Raw genomic sequence first — 15,959 nt, forward strand, 5'->3', positions numbered from 1 at the left:
ATACGATAACCCTATGAAGTAAATACTATGATTAACCACGCTTTAGAGATGGAGAAGCTAAGGCGCCCTAAGATTAAGTAACTAACAAGTCTGCTCTATGTGGACTTCACTGTCTCCTTTTTCTACGCTTCCATGGTTCACTGACACATTCTTGCTTTAGATATGTCAAAACTATCCACCCAAATTATAGTCAAATCTTGCTTGTCTGGAAGCCATTATATTTCTTGAAGGTGATTTTTCCATTTGATTCACCATACATTAATTTTATAGTTTAACTCTTGAATAACATTTTATTTCCAAGTTCCTGGGAATATTTTATTGTTGCTCCCTTATATTACCTGGAAGTTTTAATCATACTAATTTTCAAAAATCCAAAATTTTTTAAACTTCACATTTTATAAATGTTTTCCATGGTTTTGCATTTTATGTTAATGTCTACATTAATCTTCCTTCTAGGAGATGTTCCAGTTTGCTTAGCTATTCTCTCACTATTAATAATAAATCTTTTATTATTACATTTCTTGAAAAAAGAGTTCACACACTGTCTCCTTTCTGTTGTTTCCCATTCACTCTCTTTAAATTTTTTAAAAATTGTATAAGTAATATATAAACACATTCTTTATGAAAATAATTTAAATATTATAGATAAGGTTAAAGTTCCCCATGTCTGTCACCCATAATCACAGTCTCCTTTATCTCCCTCCCCAAAGGTAACCACTGTTACAGGATTGGTTTGTATCCTTCCAGATTTTTCCCTATGAATTTACACACACACACACACACACACACACACACACACAGACACACACACACACACAGAGCAATACATATAAAATATTGTTGTTTTCTGCGTATTCTTTTAATGCAAACAATATTATGCTGTACCTACTGTTGTGCAGAGTGCCTTATTCATCCAAAATTATGTCATGAAGATCTAGTCATGTTATTACATAGAGATCTACTTCATATACTGTGGTTTATGTAGGCATTCCTCTGTTGATGAACATTCACTTTGTTTCCAGGTTAGAACTCTTGAAAATACTTCAGTGAACATACATGTATGTCTGCTTGTGAATGCAAACAGGTGTTTTGGAAATACGCATTTAAATTTTTGATATATCCAAAAACACATTTAAATTATCTGCACCAACCAGTAGTATATGAAAGTCTCCATTTTCCCCATCCTTACCAATACATGATATTATTAAACCTTAATTTTGAGCAATCTGATGGGTACAAAAATGGTATCTTACCTTAAGCCTAATTTATCTGAATACTAATGTCATTGAGCATGTTTTTATGTTTATCTTATTTAATTTATGTAATATTTATTTTATTTTATTTCTTCTGGGTAACAACTTTATATACTTAGTCATTTCTCTATTGGACTGTTTTTCTTATTGATTTATAGGATTTTTTAAAAAACTACATAATCTGTAATTTAACTTAAAAAAAAAAAGAAATCCAAAAGAGATAATGAACGTTTTCCCATAAGTGGTTTTCTATTAACATTATTTATGGTGTCTTTTCATTCATATAGTTTTTAATGAAGTCAAATTTATGAGTCTTCCTTTTTGTCTTATTTTAGAAGGCCTATGTAGTAGGTTGCATGTTGGCCCAACAAAAGATATGTTTACCCAGAACTTGTGAATGAGACCTTATTTGGGAACAGGGCCTGTGCAGATGTAATTAAGGATCTGGAGATGAGATCATGCTGGATTTTCCTACTGAGCCCTAAATCCAGTGATACGTGTCCTTCTAAGAAAAGGAGACACATAGGGAGGAGAAGGCCATGTGAAGACAGAGGCAGAGATGGAAGTGATGCATTTACAAACCAAGGAACGCCAAGGATTGCCCACAGCCACAAGAAGCCAGGAGAAAAGCATGGACTAGCTTCTCCCTCAGAGCCTCCAGAAGGAACTAACCTTGCTGACACCTTGATATTGGACTTCTGGCTTCCAGATTGTGAGAGAATAAATTTCTGTTGTTTTAAACCACCCAGTTTGTGGTAATTTGTTATGGCAGCCCTAAGAAATTGATAAAGCCTTCCTGCCCTCAAGATCATCAACACATTATTTTTTGTATTAATTTTATTGTTTTGCTTTTTATCCATAATGCTCTTAATTCCTCTATAATTTATTTTTATTAATGGGTTTAGATAGAAATTTAACAATGTTTTCCTAAATGTTAGTGCTAATTGCATTAACACCACTTCATGAATATTCTTTTCCCATTGATTTGAAATGCTACGTCAAGTACCCATGGGTCTGTTTCTGGATCACTAGTCTGTTCCATTAATCTATTTTTCTATTCCTTCACCATTGTTGAACTGCCTTGGCTATTCTTGAGCTTTAATCTTCCATAAGAACTTTAGAATTATCTGGTCAGGTTCTAAGGAAAATCCCAATTTTTATTGTGATTGCACTGAATTTATGGATTCATTTGAGGAGAATAGATATATTGAGAATATTTAGCTTTCCTATCTACAATGTCTATTTATTTATTCAGACCTTCTCTTATTTCTTTCAGTAAACTTTATAGTTTTTTCCATGAAAGAGTTGTACGTTTTGTTAAGCTTATTTTTTGGTACTTTTTAGTTTTTGTTGCTATTAACATTTTCCCCTGTTATACGTTAATTGGTTATTATCATGTATAGAAAAATGATTTTGTATGTTTATCTTATATCCAGTCTCTATGTTAGCTCACTAGATGTACTGGCTTAAAGGTGATGGTTTTGGATTTTCTAAATAGACAGTCATATCATTTGCAAATAGTAACAGTTGTGTCTTTACCTTTCAAATCTTTATAACTCTTGTAGTGGGTATAGTGGTTATCATTTCTTGTTCCAGACTTTAACAGACTGATTCTAATGTTTCACTATTAAATATGTCTGCAGTAGGTTTCTGGAAGTTACCATTTATCACTTTAAAATAATTTCTTTCTCTCCTTGGTTTCCTAGAACTTTATCATTAATATTATTATGAATAAATGTTGAATTTTATTGGATGCTTTTCTTGCATGTATTGAAAAAGTCATATAGTTTATTCCTCTACTTGGTTAATGTGTGAATTACATCGATAGGTTTCCTTTTGATGATCCATATTTTTATCCATATTTTCATTCATATCACTTGGTCATGATAAACTATTCTTTTAATATGCACTAGATTCAATTTACTAATATATTTTTAGAATTTTTGCATCATTGTTTTTAAATTATATTGGCCTATAATCTTTTATTTTTATGCTGTCCTTGTTTGGTTTCAGTAACAAGGTTATGCTTGCTTGTGAAATGAGTTTGGTAGTTTCCCATCTTTTTCTATTTCCTAAAACTGTCTATGTGAAAAGAAAAGCATGTGTTCCTTGAAGTCTTGGTAGAACTCATCGGGCAGAACTTGCTGACCTGGTGGATTTTGGAAACAGGTGGCTTTATGAAAATGATTTCAATTTCTTTTTGGGTCATTGTTGATAATAATACTTTCCTAGAAGCTTGCCAATTTAATCCAAGTCAGAGTTTCTTAATCTTGGCACTACTGACATTTGGGGCTGGATGATTCTTGGTTGTGGGGGCTGTCTTGTGCATTTTAGATGTCCGTAGCACTCCCCCCCACGTCCCCTGCCCCATACCATCACCTAGGTTGTGACAACCACTCCCCAGATCCTGCCAAATATCTTTTGGGGGTCAAACTTTATTAGTAGAAAGTTGTGCAAAACTTTGCTTTTGACTTTTCTGAATCTGAATCATGGCCACCTTTGTACTCCTGACATACTTTATTTGTGTCTTCTCTCTTTTATTTGATGAATCTGCCCAGAAGTTTGTCTCCTTTATTACTCTTTTCCCAGAGCCTGTTCTTAGCTTTATTGATTGATTATATCTTTATTTTTGTATACCTCTGTGACCCAATAAATGGACAAATTTTTAAAATATTTTATTATAAAAAAAGAAAATGTATAATACAATAAGCCCCACCACCTATTTTCAACAATTATCAGCTAATAGCTAATCTCGTTTCTGTCATTTATACTCCCATCTTCTCTTCCTCCCATATTATTCTGAAGTAAATCTCAGACTTCATATCCTTTCATCCATAAATATTATATATTAATACTTATAAAAGATAAGAAGGCCTTATTAAATATAACCACACTACCATTATTATTCCTAAAAGTACAACTCCTTAATATCATCAAATATGCTTTCTTTGTTCAAATTGCTCAACTGTTTCAGAAATGAGTGTGTGTTTTGTGTGTGTGTGTGTGTGTGTGTGTGTGTGTGTGTGTGTGTGCGCGCGTGAAGGAGAGAGAGAGAGAATCAAGCTACAAACAAGGTCAATGCATTGCGTTTGGTTTATATGTCTCATAAGGTTTTTAAGTCTCTTTTAAGCCATAGGTTTTCCCTCTTATCTCTCCTTTTTTCCTTGCAATTTGTTGAAGAAATCTGATTGTTTGTCTTGTAGGGTTTCCCCAGCTGGACTTTCCTGATTCCATTCCCATGGTATTAACATATTCTCTGTCTTCTGTATTTCCTACAGATTGGTGTTTCACTTTAAAGGCTTAATCAGATTCAGGTTCAGTTTTCTTGGCTAGACTGCTCATATGGAGTTCTCCCATCAGGAGGCACATAATGTCTGGTTGTCTCTCAATGGTAAGATCCACTTATTCATTAAGAGTTGCAAAATAGTGATATTCTATCATTCCATATTCATTTATTAGCTGAAATTCTTTTATAAAAAGAAACTTCCCCTCCTCTACTATTTTGTACCTAGTGGTACAGTTCACATAGGAAAGGCAGGTTAAATGCCTTTATTTATTGACTTGCAAAATAATGAGTTAATTATCTATCATTTTTCAAATGTGACCTTTTTTTAGTATTATCATAAACATATGGATTTAAACATTTGATATATTTCAGTCCATTACAGTTATTCTCCTTACTGAGCTCAGATTGTCCCATCTTTGGTCCCTACACTCTGGCCCCTGTGTCCTTTTGACACAACCCTAGTGGTCTGTGATAACCTCCTTGTTTTCTGAGAAAGCAAGATATTGAAGGTTCTACTTGTATGTTTCCTACCTCAGACTAGAAATCAGCCATTTCTCTCAGGAGTCCTGGTTCTTTTTAGTGTGAAATGGTATTTTGAAATAAAAATCTGGGCCCTGGGCATCGTGATCCTTCCAATTTAAATTCAGGGCTACAGTATAGGATTTTTACTTCACCTCAACAATCTATATCTCCTTTCTCCCACAACAAATATCCTGATTCTCAAAATAACAACATAATCACTAATTTGCTTTATTCCATAATATAGAGACAACAGTTTCAGAATAACAATACCAACACCATACCACCAAAAATATGGTTACTTACAAAGAGTTTAAGATTCTTTTATAGATTTTTTGTCCTTACCTTAAGATGTATCCTGTTAGGGATATACATTAATGTTGCTGTGTTTTAAAGTCACTTTCTGTGTTATTATGTCACCATCTGGATACACAGATTCATTTGTTTCATTTTGCTTTTGATTTTTAGGGATTGCTTTTTAAAAAAATAGTTTCACAATTTTGTAATATATTTACATGGTTTCAAAGTCAAATCTACGGAACAAAGTATACTCAAAGAAGTCTAGTTTTTAATCCCTGTCTCTTTATGCTATTCCTTCATACTCCCTATAGAAACAAATATGTATATAGGTATTTCTATCTCTTCCCTTCTTATGTGGGTGGTGTCATATTCACACTTTTTTCCACCTTGCTTTTTTTTTTTTTAAAGATGTTGGGGGTAGGAATTAATTAATTAATTAATTTTTGCTGTGTTGGGTCTTCGTTTCTGTGCGAGGGCTTTCTGTAGTTGTGGCAAGCAGGGGCCACTCTTCATCATGGTGCGCGGGCCTCTCACTATCGCGGCCTCTCTTGTTGCGGAGCACAGGCTCCAGACGCGCAGGCTCAGTAGTTGTGGCTCACGGGCCTAGTTGCTCCGTGGCATGTGGGATCCTCCCAGACCAGGGCTTGTCCCCTGCATTAGCAGGCAGATTCTCAACCACTGCCACCAGGGAAGCCCCTCCACCTTGCTTTTTTTTTTAATGAATATTAAGTCCTGTAGATCACTCCATCAGAGTATATATATTCTTAATTCCTTTTCAAAGCAATAGAGTACTTCATATTGTGGATGTACCAGACCTTTATTGATGGAACATGTGGATTGTTTCTAGCCTTTTCCTATTATAAATAACGCTGCAAGAAATAACCTTGTGCATGTCTCTTATTCATTCTGAAAATCTTCCTTTTAATTGATTAATTCCACCTGTTTAAGTGTATTATGATTGCCACATTTGGAGAGTTGTTTTCACCATTTTGTTTTGTACTTTCTTTTTACCACGCTTTCTGACATTTTTTCCTTCTCTTGAATTGATAAATTTGTCTATATCTCCTTTTGTTTCCTGTGATGGCTTAGAAACTATAGTTTGCATTTATATTCCTTTAGTGGCTGCCCTTAATTTTTAATATGTACACTTAACTATAAAATGTTTTAACATACCTAAAGTGATTCAGTATTTCTGTTATTTTTTGAAACACAACAAAGTTTGTAGCATGCTTTACTGACTCATTGAACAACCCTTTTCTCATCTTGTTATTCTAACCTGGAGTTTTATATTTATCTTTATTTGTAGTTTACCTTTTCTTGAATAGGAAATACACTCATATGATTCAAAACTGAAGCAATAAAGGGTATATTGTGAAAAGTCTTGCTCCTACTCCTCTCCCATCTTTCCCATTCACCCTATTGCTCCAATCAGTTAATCTCAATAAATACATACTTTCCAGAGTTTCTTTATGTAACTATGAATATATACTCTATTTTATCTCCTTCTTACATAGTATAGAATACTACACATTCTGATTGGCACCTTTATTTTTCTTCACTTGGATATCTTTCCATATCAATACAAGTTGATCTTCCTCATTCATTTATATGTCATAATATCCTATTGTGTGATTGATCCTTAATTTATCTAATCAGTACCCTGTTGATAGATACTTGGATTGTTTCCAATCTTTTGCTATATGCTAAAGTTGAAATTAATAATCTTGTACATATTTTATTTTATAGATGTTCAGGTATATTGGTAAGCACCCGGAAGTTGGATTGCTCATTCAATGAAAAATGTATTTTTTGTTTCAATAGATATAGCCAAAGAGCCCTTTATCAGGGTAGTATCAATTTGCATTCCCACCAGGAATGTATGAGAGTGTATAATTTCCCACAGCCTTGCTAATAAAGTGTGTTATCGGGCTTCCCTGGTGGCGCAGTGGTTGAGAGTCCGAATGCCGATGCAGGGGACACGGGTTCATGCCCTGGTCCGGGAAGATCCCACATACCACAGAGTGGCTGGGCCCATAAGCCATGGCCGCTGAGCCTGCGTGTCTGGAGCCTGTGCTCCTCAACGGGAGAGGCCACAACAGTGAGAGGCCCGCATACCGCAAAAAAAAAAAAAAAAGTGTGTTATCAATTTTGGGGGTGGTTACAAATCTTAGTAGTTATATTTGGCATTTTTCTTATGTAAGAGAGAACAAGAATCTTCTTTTTTCTTTAACATCTTTATTGGAGTATAATTGCTTTACAATGGTGTGTTAGTTTCTGCTTTATAACAAAGTGAATCAGCTATACATATACATATATCCCCATATCTCCTCCCTCTTTCATCTCTCTCCCAACCTTCCTATCCCACCCCTCTAGGTGGTCACAAAACACCGAGCTGATCTCCCTGTGCTATGCAGCTGCTTCCCACTACCTATCTGTTTTACATTTGGTAGTACATATAAATCCATGCCACTCTCTCACTTTGTCCCAGCTTACCCGTCCCCCTTCCTGTGTCTTCAAGTCTGCATCTTTATTACTGTCCTGCCCCTAAGTTCTTCAGAACCATTTTTTTTTAGATTCCATATGTATGTGTTGGCATACGGTATTTATTTTTCTCTTTCTGACTTACTTCATGCTGTATGACAGTCTCTAGGTCCATCCACCTCACTACAAGTAACTCAATTCTGTTTTTTTATGGCTGAGTAATATTCCATTGTATATATGTGCCACATCTTCTTTATCCATTCATCTGTTGATGACACTTAGGTTGCTTCCATGTCCTGGCTATTGTAAATAGAGCTGCAATGAACATTGTGACACATGACTCTTTTTGAATTATGGTTTTCTCAGGGTATACGCCCAGTAGTGGGACTGCTGCGTCGCATGGTAGTTCTATTTTTAGTTTTTTAGGGAACCTCCACACTGTTCTCCATAGTTACTGTGTCAATTTACATTCCCACCAACAGTGCAAGAGGGTTCCCTTTTCTCCACACCCTCTCCAGCATTTATTGTTTGTAGATATTTTGATGCTGGCCATTCTGACTGGTGTGAGGTGATACCTCATTGTACTTTTTTTTTTTTTTTTTTTGCGTTTCATGGGCCTCTCACTGTTGTGACCTCTCCCACTGCGGAGCACAGGCTCCAGACGCACAGGCTCAGCGGCCATGGCTCACGGGCCCAGTCGCTCCGCGGCATGTGGGATCTTCCCGGACCGGGGCACGAACTTGTGTCCCCTGCATCGGCAGGCGGACTCTCAACCCCTGCGCCACCAGGGAAGCCCTCATTGTACTTTTGATTTCCATTTTTCTAATGATTAGTGATGTTGAGCATCCTTTCATGTGTTTGTTGGCTATCTGTATATCTTCTCTGGAGAAATGTCTATTTAGGCCTTCTGCCCATTTTTGGATTGGGTTGTTTGTGTTTTTGATATTGAGCTGCATGAGCTACTTGTAAATTTTGGAGATTAATCCTTTGTCAGTTGCTTCATTTGAAAATATTTTCTCCCATTCTGAGGGTTGTCTTTTAGTCTTGTTTATGGTTTCCTTCGCTGTGCAAAAGCTTTGAAGTTTCATTAGGTCCCATTTGTTTATTTTTGTTTTTATTTCCATTTCTCTAGGAGCTGGGTCAAAAAGGATCTTGCTGTGACTTACGTCATAGACTGTTCTGCCTAGGTTTTCCTCTAAGAGTTTTATAGTGTCTGGCCTTATATTTAGGTCTTTAATCCATTTTGAGTTTATTTTTGTGTATGGTGTTAGGGAGTGTTCTAATTTCATTCTTTTACATGTAGCTGTCCAGTTTTCCCAACACCACTTATTGAAGAGGCTGTCTTTTCTCCATTGTATATTCTGGCCTCCTTTATCAAAAATAAGGTGACCATATGTACGTGGGTATATCTCTGGGTTTTCTATCCTGTTCCATTTATCTATATTTCTGTTTCTGTGCCAGTACCATAATGTCTTGATTACTGTAGCTTTGTAGTATTGTCTGAAGTCAGGGAGCCTGATTCCTCCAGCTCCGTTTTTCTTTCTCAAGATTGCTTTGACTATTCAGGGTCTTTTGTGTTTCCATACAAATTGTGAAATTTTTTGTTCTAGTTCTGTGAAAAATGCCAGTGGTAGTTTGATAGGGATTGCATTGAATCTATAGATTGCTTTGGGTAGTAGAGTCATTTTCACAATGTTGATTCTTCCAATCCAAGAACATGGTATATCTCTCCATCTATTTGTATCATCTTTAATTTCTTTCATCAGTCTCTTATAGTTTTCTGCATACAGGTCTTTTGTCTCCTTAGGTAGGTTTATTCCTAGATATTTTATTCTTTTTGTTGCAGTGATAAATGGGAGTGTTTCCTTAATTTCTCTTTCAGATTTTTCATCATTAGTGTATAGGAATGCCAGAGATTTCTGTGCATTAATTTTGTATCCTGCTACTTTACCAAATTCATTGATTAGCTCTAGTAGTTTTGTGGTAGCATCTTTAGGATTCTCTATGTATAGTATCATGTCATCTAGAGGACAAGAATCTTTGAGGGCTATTTATATTTTCTTTTCTGTTATTTGTTCATGAGTTTTGCCCATATTCTGTTGGGGTGTTGGTCTTTTATGGAATGTGATGGCATCTTCTATGGCATTTGGATCTTGAATCATAGTTAGAAAGGCTTTCCCCAAAACTCCAATGTTATAGAGTAATTCTCCCAACTTTTCTTCTAGTGCTCTTTTATTATTTTCCTTTGTACATTCAAATCATTTTTTCATTTGTAGTTTATCCTGGTGTACAGCCTTAAGTATGGAACTATTTTATTATTTCAGATGGCTACCGGTTGTCCCAACTATTTACCAAATAGTCTATCTTTTCTCCATTAATTTAAAATGTCGTCTATATCAGATCCTAAATTTCAATATTTATTTGTTTCTACTTATGAACTTTCGTTTTTTTTAAATTGGTCTGTATGTCTATTTATGTGGCCATACCCTTTGTTTATAATTATTGAAACTTTAAAATATTTTAATATCTGGTAGGGCTACCTGTCACTATTCTTCTTTTCCAGGATTTCCTGGTTATTTTTGCTTATTTATTTTTCTATATGAACTTATAATTAGCTTGCCCAATTAAAAAATTAACTCTGTTGATATTTTTATTTGGATGATGTTAAATTTACAAATTACTACTTTGTACAGGGTTGCAATAAAATTCAGAGACATGGGTAAATACATATAATAATTACATTACAATGCATGATATGTTCAATGTTTATTCCCCATTGGCAATGCATAGTTCAATGCACTGTGCAAAATTGCCATGAACACAGTACATTAATACAGCGCATATGTAGCAATCTTTGCACAAGGTATCTGATGCATTGCCTCAGATGTTTTACATCTCTGATTTTCACTGAATAAGCTTGTGCCTTTAGCATGTCCCAGCAAAGGTAATCAAGAGGGTTCAATCTGTAAAATATATGTATATGTAATATGCTGTATATTATATGTAATGTTTTAAAATATCTATGTTTCCAGAAAAACTAGGAAAGACTGAGAAACTACCATAGATCAGAGGAAGCTAAGGAATCATGACAAGTGAAAATGCAATGGGGGACACCAGATTAGATCCTAGAACAGAAAAATGACATAAATGAAAAACTGGTGAAATCCAAAGTCTAGGGTTTAGTTAATAGTAATGTACAAATGTTGGTTTCTTAGTTTTGATAAATGTAGTGTAAAATGATAACATTAGGAGAAACTGAAACTGGGTTACTGTTATCCAATAGTTCTCTGTTACCTTTACAACAACTCTTCTGTGAATCTGAAATTATTCCAAAATAGTTTATTTTTAAATTCTCTTCCTAGATTTTATGGTTACCCTCTATTATAATTATGTGTCTATCTCCCTCACTAGACTGTGAGAACTACTAGAGCCTGGACCATTCAGCACTATTCCTGTGTTCATCGATAGTTATTGGGGACAAACTTAGGATGATTAAGATAAGCCAAGAAGACACTGAGAGGTGTGGAAAAACTACCAAGTTGTTATCTCCCCTACTTTATATAACATACCATTCAATTTAATAAGCCAAATATGTTGCTGATCAACATTTTTATTGTCTCTATCTTCCATCCAGGCAGACTTAAAGAAAAAGATATTTGGGAAAACTGCCCTCAAATGCTGAGAGTCCCCTTCTTTCTCCGCTTGCTCATCTTCACTCATTTTTTTAAGTGCTCTTCCTCCTTGCCTCAAAATCTTTGGCACAGTAGCTTTGAAGAAGTGGAAGAACAGTGAGCTTGAGTTCTAGTCTACACTCTCACATCCTGGCTGTGTAAACTTGGGTAAATTACTTAATCTCTACAAGCCTGTTTCTCATCTCCCTAACTAACAGGATTGAATGAGAAAGTATATGTGACATACTGTATAATTCCAAGATACCACGTGGTCTTCTGCATTCCTTTGTGCGTGATTTTTTTTACTGCCAAACTTACTCTTTCTCCAGTGTTCCCTCTGTGAATGGTTACCCCTACCCACTTGTCCAAACCAGAACCCAAGTCATCCTTGACTCCTTCCTCCTTCTAATATCTCCTTCCTGCATTTCAAAATTGTCACAAAGTCCTACAACTTCCTAACTATCTGACCCATCCTCTCATTTTGATCCCCGCTGTCACTGCCTTTAGTTTCTCCCTGGACTATAGTAACAGCCTGTTAACCGGTTTCCTTGCCTTCAGATTTGTTCTCCATTTTTCATACTGGTCTCAAATTGATTTTTTAAATACTTGGCTCTGTTACTCCCCAACTTAAAGTTTTCCTGTGGATTCTCATAGCCTTTAGCATAAATCCAAAATTTTTAGCATGACATTGTGATCTAGCCTGTGTGTATCCACCCAGCAGTGCTGCTCTCTCGTTTCTGCTATATCCCTAAACTTTAGTTATCTTGAATTATTTGCAGTTGCCTGAAATCACTGTGCATTCTCACACAGTTGCACTATTCCCTCTGTCTGAAGACTTCCTTTCATCCATTTAAAAAATGTGCTAAATCTTGTGGTCATTTCTCAGTCCTCATCTTACTTGACCTATCGGTAGCATGTGATGCACTTGATCACTCCCTCCTTGATTTATTTTCTTCACCCAACTTTTATTTGTTTATTTTTTAGAAGTATATTAGAATTTATTGTAATTTTTTAAACATTTTATATTGGACTACAGTTGATTAACAACGTTGTGTTAGTTTCAGGTGTAGAGCAAACTGATTCAGTCATACATATACATGAGTCTATTCTTTTACAAATTCTTTTCCCATTTAGGTTGTTGCATAATACTGAGCAGAGTTCCATGTGCTATACAGTAGGTCCTTGTTGGTTATCCATTTTAAATATAGCAGTGTGTACATGTCAATCCCAAACTCCCTAACTATCTCCCCCCCCACACCCTTCCCCCTGGTAACCATAAATTCATTCTCTAACTCTGTAAGTCTCTTTCTTTTTTGTAAATAAGTTCATTTGTATCATTTCTTAAGATTCCACATACAGGGGGAGACCTTCAAGATGGCAGAGGAGTAAGAAGTGGAGATCACCTTCCTCCCCACAAATACATCAGAAATACATCTACATGTGGAACAACTCCTACAGAACACCTACTGAACACTGGCAGAAGACCTCAGACTTCCCAAAAGGCAAGAAACTCCCCACATACGTGGGTAGGGCAAAAGAAAAAGAAAAAACAGAGACAAAAGAATAGGGATGGGACCTGCACCTCTGGGAGGGAGCTGTGAAGGAGGAAAAGCTTCCACACATTAGGGAGCCCCTTCACTGGCAGAGATGGGGGTGGGGGGGGAAGCTTTGGAGCCATGGAGGAGAGTGCAGCAACAGGGGTGCAGAGAGCAAAGCAGAGAGGTTCCTGCACAGAGGATTGGTGCCAACCAGCACTCACCAGCCTGAGAGGCTTGTCTGCTCACCTGCCGGCATGGTTGGGGGCTGGGACCTGAGGCTCTGGCTTCTTTGGAGTTGAGATCCCAGGGAGAGGACTGCAGTTGGCTGCGTGAACACAGCCTGAAGGGGGCTAGTGCACCACAGCTAGCTGGGAGGGAGTCTGGGGAAAAGTATGGACCTGCCTAAGAGGCAAGAGACCATTGTTTCAGGGTGCGCAAGGATAGGGGATTCAGAGCACCACCTAAATGAGCTCCAGAGATGGGCGTGAGCCGCGGCTATCAGCGCGGACACGAGAGACGGGCATGAAATGCTAAGGCTGTTGCTGCAGCCACCAAGAATCCTGTGTGCAAGCACAGTTCACTTTTCACACCTCCCCTCCCAGGAGACTGTGCAGCCCACCGCTGCCAGGGTCCTGTGATCCGGGGGCAACATCCCTGGGAGGACACACGGAGCACCTCAGGCTCTTGTAATGTCACACGGGCCTCTGCAGCTGCAGGCTCATCCTGCATTCCGTACCCCTCCCTCCCCCCCAGCCTGAGTGAGCCAGAGCCCCCTAATCAGCTGCTTCCTTAACCCCGTCCTGTCTGAGCGAAGAACAGACTCCCTCAGGAGACCTATATGCAGAGGTGGGGCCAAATCCAAAGCTGAACCCCAGGAACTGTGCGAACAAAGAAAAGAAAGGGAAATCTCTCACAGCAGCCTCAGGAGCAGAGGATTAAATGTCCACAATCAACTTCATCTACCCTGCATCTCTGGAATACCTGAATAGACAGTGAATCATCCCAAAATTGAGGTGGTGAACTTTGGGAGCAATGATATATAAATTTTTTTCCCTTTTCTCTTTTTCTGAGTATGGATGTGTATGCTTCTTTGTGTGATTTTGTCTGAATAGCTTCGCTTTCACCATTTGTCCTAGGGTTCTGTCCGTCCATTGTTTTTTCTTTTAGTATAGTTTTTAGCGTTTGTTATCATTGGTGGATTTGTTTTTTGGTTTGGTTGCTCTCTTCTTTCTTTTTTTTAAATTACTTTTTAATTTAAAAAATTTTATTAATTATTTTTTTATTTTAATAACTTTATTTTATTTTTTTCTTTCATTTTTTTCACTTTTTTTCTGAGCTGTTTGGCTGACAGGGTCTTGGTGCTCTAACAGGGGGTCAGGCCTGTGCCTCTGAGGTGGGAGAGCTGAGTTCAGGACATTGGTCCACTAGAGACCTCCCAGCTCCACGTAATATCAAATGGCAAAAGCTCTCCCAGAGATCTCCATCTCAACGCTAAGACCCAGCTCCACTCAACAACCAGCAAGCTACAATGCTGGACACCCTATGTCAAACAGTTAGCAAGACAGGAACACAACCCCACCCATCAGCAGAGAGGCTGCCTAAAATCATAATAATGTCACGGATACCCCAAAACACACAATGGGACACGGTCCTGCCAACCAGAAAGACAAGATAGAGCCTCATCCACCAGAACACAGGCACTAGTACCCTCCACCAGGCCTACACAACCCACTGAACCAACCTTAGCCACTGGGGGCAGACACCAAAAACAACGGGAACTACGAACCTGCAGCCTTCAAAAAGGAGACCCCAAACACAGAAAGTTAAGCAAAATGAGAAGACAGAGAAACACACAGCAGATAAAGGAGCAAGGTAAAAACCCACCAGACCAAAAAAATAAAGAGGAAATAGGCAGTCTACCTGAAAGATAATTCAGAGTAACAATAGTAAAGATGATCCAAAATCTTGGAAATAGAATGGAGAAAATACAAGAAACGTTTAACAAGGATCTAAAAGAACTAAAGAGCAAACAAACAATGATGAACAACATAAAAAAATGAAAGTTAAAATTCTCTAGAAGGAATCAATAGCAGAATAATTGAGGCTGAAGAACAGATAAGTGACCTGGAACATAAAATAGTGAAAATAACTACTGCACAGCAGAATAAAGAAAAAAGAATGAAAAGTATTGAGGACAGTCTCAGAGACCTCTGGGACATTAAATGCACCAATATTGGAATTATAGGGGTCCCAGAAGAAGAGAAAAAGAAAGGGGCTGAGAAAATATTTGAAGAGATTATAGTGGAAATTTTCCCTAATATGGCAACGGAAGTAGTTAATTGAGTCCAGGAGTGCGGAGAGTCCCATACAGGATAAATCCAAGGAGAAACATGTCAAGACACATATTAATCAAACTATCAAAAATTAAATTCAAAGGAAAAATATTAAAAGCAGCAAGGGAAAAACAACAAATAACATACAAGGGAATCCCCATAAGGTTAACAGCTGGTCTTTCAGCAGAAACTCTGCAAACCAGAAGGGAGTGGCAGGACATATTTAAAGTGATTAAAGGGAAAAACCTACAACCAAGATTACTCTACCCAGCAAGGATCTCATTCAGATTTGACAGAGAAATTAAAAACTTTTACAGACAAGCAAAAGCTAAGAGAATTCAGCACCACCAAACCAGCTTTACAACAAATGCTAAAGGAACTTGTCTAAGCAGGAAACACAAGAAAAGGAAAGACTTACAATAACAAACCCAAAACAATTAAGAAAATGGTAATAGGAATGTACGTACCGATAATTACCATAAATGTAAATGGATTAAATGCTCCAACCAAAAGACATAGACTGGCTGAATGGATGCAAAAACACATATATGCTGTCTAAAAGAGACCCACTTCAGACC

The sequence above is a fragment of the Orcinus orca genome, chromosome X (assembly GCF_937001465.1).
Source record: "Orcinus orca chromosome X, mOrcOrc1.1, whole genome shotgun sequence".
Classification (NCBI taxonomy): Eukaryota; Metazoa; Chordata; class Mammalia; order Artiodactyla; family Delphinidae; genus Orcinus; species Orcinus orca.